At 41.0% G+C, this 7391-nt stretch overlaps 1 protein-coding gene across 1 annotated transcript in view; it reads left to right on the top strand.

Moving 5' to 3' along the window:
- Positions 1–418: 418 nt before the first annotated feature.
- The window catches only part of shank3a (SH3 and multiple ankyrin repeat domains 3a), a 226061-nt gene continuing 219088 nt past the window's right edge, over positions 419–7391 (top strand). The window contains exon 1 of the mRNA XM_055009172.1: positions 419–572. The gene's annotated coding sequence lies outside the window, so the exon portion shown is untranslated. The remainder of the gene's footprint in view (positions 573–7391) is intronic.

Below are 7391 nucleotides of genomic sequence, written 5' to 3'. Positions count from 1 at the left end.
CTACGACTCCACAGGAGGATCTCTGAATGTGCCTCAGGATGAAACACACAAGCACACACTGATAGCTAATGAGCGGCCGGCTGCTGAAAGGCTTGTCTCCTTCCTCTCCTCACAGAGGAGGTATTCAGTCCCCCCGCCTCCAGGTTCTGTCTGGTCTGTCCGATCCTGGCTCAGCGTGACTCAGTTAAGTCTGTTCATCTCCTTTTGAATGGCCAGGTATTGTTTCACTGGCCAGGATCCTCTTACCGTGGACAACAAAGAGAGGCCGTCATACCATCCTTATACACAAACACGCACACACACATGCAAACAGAGGAGCAGACAGAGTAGCTGGGTCGACAGTCTGAGAGCAGCAGTCACATTTTTCCCAGGCGTCTGCCTAGAAAGCTGCAGGGGAATCACATTCTCTCCAGCATTTCAGAGGCGTACAGTCATCTTTTGTCATGGTGGTTGGAGTTTTCTGCTTTTTTACAACAGAATCGCTCTGTGCTTTTGTTCATGTGTACTTCTGAAGTCGTTGGTGGGACTCAGCAGTGTTTCCTCCTTCTGCTGTTTGGGGGCCGTCTCTTCAGGTAGGACAGAGCAAAATATAAATAAATGCTGTGAGTGCTGAAGTTTTCCTAGGTAACTCAAAAAAGTAGATTTGAACTGCTAATTGTTAATATTTATTTCAAACACTAATAGTCATTAAGCAGAGACTGACAATCGTTTTTAGGCGATGTTCAGTAGTGCATTTGAATGCATTAATTGAACTCAAATGGATTAAATAATCATTGGGCCAATCATAATCTCATAATTTATATTTAAAATAATATTCAGTGAATTGATTAGTTAATTTTTACATATCTCTCTCAAGTTTTATTCTTAGTTCTTTGTGTTCAAATGTTGTTTGTTCCTAAGAAAGACTAACATGGACGACAGCGATGTTGTTGTTTTGGCTGGCTTTAAAGCCCTTTGAGAGATTGCATGTGATATTCAGTGATGACTAAAACTTAAATCGACATTTAGATTTCATCTTCATGTACATTTCAGCCAACTCGTAATCTTATTCAGAGGTTTGAAGCAGATTTGAGATCAGGACAAATATAAAGGCCTGAGGATGCCAATACAACACTGTCCTGCCCACAAAGCCTGCAATATTCAAAGAGCTTCAATAGAGGAAGCAGCATAATAATAACAATAATAATCGCAGCGGAGGAAAACATACTTCGCTCACAAAACTGCAATATCGAAGTGTCACTATTAAATCAAGGACACAAAAGAGAAGCAGCGTGAGGGTCTGAATGAGGGTTGATTTTGTTTAAGTCAGTTGGAAAACCAATAAGAAAGATATTGAGGCAGCTCTGTGATGTTTCCCTCCATACATTGTCCAAGTTGATCTTCACTGAGATCTTGAACTTAACTGATTGAAAATATCTTTAAACTACTGAAAAAATGTGGATAATGATGGGAATTGCTCCTTGATAAGCGTCTGTTGGTGAATAGCGTTGGTTTACGTGCAGTGTAAAAGTGAGTGGGTCCTTCCTGCGTCCTCTCCTCGTGGGCCCGACATGCTCTGTACCTCTTTTCATCACTGCTGCCCTTGGGGCTCCTGTTCGCCCTCCCCAAGTCCTCCATCTGTTTCAATTAGCCCAAGTGTAGGGTGGAGCACAGAGGTCGATCGCACGGTCACAGAGCTGCAGGTGCACCTACAGTATAACACGGGACTGACAAACAGGAGTCACTCTGTTGGGGGGAGGACACTGTCACAGGTGAGAGTGTGATGCTGCTGTCGCTGCTACGACGGAGCTGCCAAGAACATTTGTGTGATGCTGGGACCCATGTGGAGACAGGCAGTGAGTGACAAGCACTGCATAAGAAATACAGACACATGCATTATCACCCCCACTCCCATCCAGCCTCCTCACCTCCCCTCATCTGCTTATCTCTTCCACCCTTCCCCAACTCCCTGTCACACAGACTGGACTTCCCTCCTGCATCAGGGGGTTTGCCGTGCACATATGGTGTGTCTGTGTCTCTCTTCAACTTGGATAGCTGTGATTTTTACCTCCCTGAGCTTTATTCTGATATTCCCTATGCTGCTGAATGAAACACACCTTTATAAGAGACACTGGGGGGGATGATGCTCCACTTTCCACAATATTTTTCTGGTGAGTGAGTCAAACTTGCATTGCTTTACAGCATGTATATCTTATTGTATGCTGTTTGTTGTGTTGATATGCTGTTGTTTTCCTTAAAAAGGCAATTAATTTGGTGTATATCCTGGACTTGTGGCTTTAACCACCTATATACTATGTAAAGACATCTGTTATGTTTGCTTATTGTGTCATACTTTGTACAGTTAATTGCTTTTAGGCTGTAGAAGATGTTGATTTTGTATTTAAATAGCCGAATTCTTGATGGGCATCTGTTTCTGGCAGAATCCTAAGAGTTTGAATGTCACATTGAGAGTGAGTAAGACTGAAAAAGTTTCCAACTCCAGTAGTTAAAGATGTGTGTATAATGCTCACATATGCTCTGATCTCTTTCTCAGTGACAGCAATAAGAAAGGAAATGATATACATATGTGATAAAAGGAACACAACAGTGTAAATGATGCTTATTTGCTTTTTTGCCGAGAGTGACGAGATAAGATCGATGTCTGCATGCTAAATATGAAGTCACAGCCAGAAGACAGTTAGCTTTGTGAGAATAAAGACTGCAAATGGGGAAACAGCTGGCAAGACTCCATCTGAAAAAGAAATATGATCACTATTCATTGCATTGTTAATTTTCAGTCTAGATTTTTTTTTTTTTTTTTTTTTTAGCAAGCAGTGGAAACTGTGTTGGCAAACTAGCAGCTGTCACCCACAGGTCCACTGCCAGACAAAAGACTTTCCGACAATCAAGGTGCTGCTGGATTTGGTTTTGCTGTCATAAGAAAAAAAAACAAACAGTTGTTGCTGGAAAGAGCCGGTCCGTGGCTGGGTTTTCAGCATTCGTTTGACGAATAATGCTCTCAAGTCACAAGCTAGCAGAGAATTCTAAAAGATGCCATGTGCAAGATTTTGAACATGAAGACGGTGTTTCATCATCTCGCTACTGCCATTCAATATATTTTCTAATGATAGTGGGCTAATGGTTGTGGCTGGTTTATATGGTTGTAAATGAAAGTGATGGTTTGAGGGAGGTGTAGCCCCCCATGCATGGTTGTCTTGGTATGAGATGCTCGTGCTGTAGAGACATCCAGTCTTTCTGAATATTGCACAGAGAACCTTTAAAGTGTGAGTTCCACAGATTTAAATAAAGGCCTGTTGAGTCACTGTCATGAAATGAGGTAACAATGATGATTGAGGCCATGATACTCTGATTAAATGATTTGAAAGTTCTTGCATTTAAAGTATGAACTCAGTGTCTGTAACAAAATCACAAGCTGCACATAGTCAGAGGCATGTTCCACACAATGCATTTACTCCTTAACTCTTTGTTCTTCCCTGTCTCAGACCACATTGATCCCTATGGTAGGAAGCTTCACTTGGACGACATTTAACACTCCTGTTATCAAACCGCTGCTTTATGGGCAACGATGTTCATCTGTTTATAGACTTTTACATCCAAAATATATAATCAAACACCGATTCTGTTGTTCAGTTTGGTGTGGAATCAAACACGGCTGCATTATTAGTCCTTTCATTACAGTTTAGTTTCTCATTTCCCTCATTAATCGCTTGTTTTGAAGCTTCAGGAGACAAACGTTTAGTTTTTTGTTTCATCTACAAATGCAAAGTTTGATTAATTTTGTTCCAATCAGTAATCAATAGCCTGGATTAAGTACATTTACAACACTATATCCCTTTTTGTCTTCGTTAAGTGATGTTATAGGACATTAACCACAACAGAAGTCTTTGTCATGGTGCACCTTTACTAGCTAAACTCTCACAATGCTCTCTCATTACCAACATGCCTGTAATCTGAGTGAAGAAACATCCGTAAAACTTTTCTCTTATGTCTTGTGACCTCAAATAGTCATAGAGGCATGGCCAAGCTGTCAACTATCAACAGACTGACAGCATCACACTGGTGAAAGTTTTTGAATCTGAGCCGTCAGGTTCAAACACACTTGCATTTACCACTTACCACCACAGGTGCCTCCAAAGGGATGCATGCAGAAATCTTCGAAATTGCCACTTAAACATATAAAATTATTATTCTCAGCAGCTGAAAGCTTAATTAGCATCACTTCAGAAACGTGTCAAACCCAAGGCTATGTTTTAACTAACATTTTCATAATTGTACATACAGGTCCAGATGTCTGCCAGTGTGTGTTTCTGTTCCCGCATAGAAACAAGCGACTGAGCCGTTTCAGGCCCTGAATCCATCTCTCTGTTTTCAGCAAAAGGCTCTCATTGTGCTGGCAACGTAGTCATGAAGGTGATCAAAAGCCCTCAGATCTGTACATCTGTGTGCCCTGCAAATATTGCCAGTATTACAACCCCCTACCACCAAAGAGATGTCTTTGACCCATATGCTGCTCTGCTAGAATGAGGCAGAGAACCTCTAGGTTTGTGATAAGCCTAATGAATGGCAGTCAGGTCAACGAATGGCACAGTAATATTGAGGGGCCTTCAGGAATGAGTGATAGAGGATGTGATGGCGGCAGAACAGAGGCAGATGCTCTTTTGACTCCCTGTCAGGCATAGGGAGAAATGCTAATGACATTCTCCCTGAAAAACCGAGGAGATACACACAGAGGAACACTAATGACTCTATATCTCTGTGGTCACTAGCAAGCCTGCAGACAGCTTGTTAAATCTCACAGCAGACCAACAAGATGTTACTTTGAATGCTTGGAGGCAACGGCACACGGAAAACGTCTTACGGCTAAAAACATATTTGAAATTAACAGTGTCCATGATAACAGTCTAGGAAATTCCCCGGTGTGGATGTTTCCCCTTAAACACTGGATAACCTTAGTTTCTGTGAGGGTCATGCAAGAGCAGGGATTCAAGCATGTTTTCTGGACATTAATCTGCTATATGTCTTTAGGGGAAGATTTGACATTTTGGGAAATCCCCTATTTTGCTTTCTTGATGAGAGTTAGATGAGAAGATCAGTAATATGCTGGGATGTGCACTAAATATGGAGCTGCAGCCAGGAGACAGTAAGCTTTAACCTGTAGAACATCAACCTATAAAATGTCTAAAGCTTTCTAATTAAGATCCTTGTTTAATCTATTTGAAGTGTAAAAATTACAAGTTGTGATGTTAATAGGTATACATGATTTCTTGGTCTGCATGGACTTCAGCAGAGACTTCTATGAATCTCCGCTGGTTGCCTAGAAACCTGTTTCCAGCCTTTATGCTAAGCTAACCATCTCCTGCGTATAACTTCATGTTTACAGTACAAACATGACAGCAGTATTAATCATCCCATCTAACTCTCAGCAAGAAAGAGCAGCAAGCATATTTCCAAAATAACTATTCCATTAAAGCGAAGTGACTGAAAAGAACGTTGTGTGCAGTGTGTTCACTATTCAGTGGTTCTGTCTTTCCGGCTTTCGCTGCCTCCCAAACTAATATCTGTCATCATTAATGGTGAGGCCAGAGTAATTGGCTATATTACAGTCTCTTCCTCTGAGAATCCTCCTATGATTAAGGAAATTACCATGCCCCAGTGTGTGATACAGATAGACAGATATACATGTGCACACACACTCATGCAAAACAGTCATCAGAGGTCACAAGGTGTACCTCAGAAATTACTCCTGAAGCCGCTGCCAGTTTTAAAGCTGTTATTCAAGGTTGTGCGAACAACCTTTTCACTTGTGTTTTACTTCCATCTGCATCTTTGTAACTTTCTTTAGTTTACACAGCCTTACTAATCTCTATTTTGAAGCAATTACGTAATAAAAACAACAACAAAAAAAACTGAACACAGCTTTGACACGATGCGGAAATATTGGATGGTTGAGCAATGTGACAAACACTATCCTCCCTGGAGAAGATTTTAGTAGCATGAATAAACACAAGCTGTATTTAATATCATTTTTGCCATCTATTTCCTCAGCTCAAGAAAAAGCAAGGAGAATTTTTCTTTCAGTCTGATATGGGCTTTCTTTTTCCAGACATGAAGCTGGGTGTGAATTCTCCTTCACCCCTCATTGACAGAGAAATGCCTATAGGGGGAGCAAAGACAGATTGACGGTTTGTCTCCAAACCCCCCATCTGGGATGAGATGAGCACTTTGGGGCGAGAGTTACACTCATCTGTCACTTTCAGGCCCCCTGTTTCTCCTTCCCCGACACTCTATTCACTGATTTTACAAACATGGGGTGGAAAACTGCAAAAACACCAAGGCTGAGGTCAGTGAACCTGTGGTCAATCACTGCAGGAGGCTGAAGGCTATTTGAACATGTGATAACGCCAAGTCTTTATTTTATTTTGGGCTACAGTAAACGAGCACTGAAAGAAGTCAAGCACCAACATGTTGAGGAATTAGGACCCAGATGCAGAGTTGTGCACATAGCCGTGCTGCTCTGATGTCACACCGAAAACAAACTGGAAGTGCACTTTGATTCAATCATAGTGTTTTGTTAGAAAGAGAGTCACTTTCAGACATTTTTGTAAAAATTTTGATTAATTGGTCTGCTTTCATTACAATTGTGTTCTCTAAGTGTTCAGTTTTCAATTTCATATTTTAAATTATTTAACATTTAATTTAAAAGGCAGACAAGTTAGTAAAATAGCAGCACATCATGAAAAAAGAAACGCACTCAGAGAGCACAGTACTCCACCAAGGCTGTCCATTCCCCCATATGGCATTGTCAATAATGAAGCATTTTTTAATAGGTTGTTGATCAGAAATCATGGCAACATAGAATGTGGCCATTTAATATAGATGTACCCACAAACAAAATGACCTTACCCTGAGCACAGGCGTGTGTTATGCATGTGTACATTATGTACAGATACCGAATCGCTTGACCTAAATATGTAGCAGGCGACGGGAATTGATGGGACTCAGAAACACCACCACAATTTAATTAATTGTTACTTCTATCGTTTGCGATAAGTCCACAGCGGTGGATTTGTAGTAGGATCAAAATCATCTGATCGTCAGCAGGCAGCTGGCATAGTGTTCATTTGTTGTCATGGTTACAGTGACGCCGTGCCGCTGTCTCGCAATGATACAGAAATCTTTAACAAATCCATGGATCCAGACTATAAGCCGCATCACTGCCAAAATCTAATGAGGTGATCCTTGTGTCATTTCTGATCTTCCCCGAAAATTTCATCCAAATCCGTTATTCCATTTTTGAGTAATGTTGTGCACAGATAAACAAACAAACATACGGCAATTGTCCGTCGCATTCCTTGTCGGACTAATAATCTGAAAAATCAATATTCAATGAT

The sequence above is a fragment of the Amphiprion ocellaris genome, chromosome 3 (genome assembly GCF_022539595.1).
Source record: "Amphiprion ocellaris isolate individual 3 ecotype Okinawa chromosome 3, ASM2253959v1, whole genome shotgun sequence".
Lineage (NCBI taxonomy): Eukaryota > Metazoa > Chordata > Actinopteri > Pomacentridae > Amphiprion > Amphiprion ocellaris.
The sequence above is the reverse complement of the archived record's forward strand: the minus strand, read 5'-3'. Positions and strand labels throughout refer to the sequence as shown.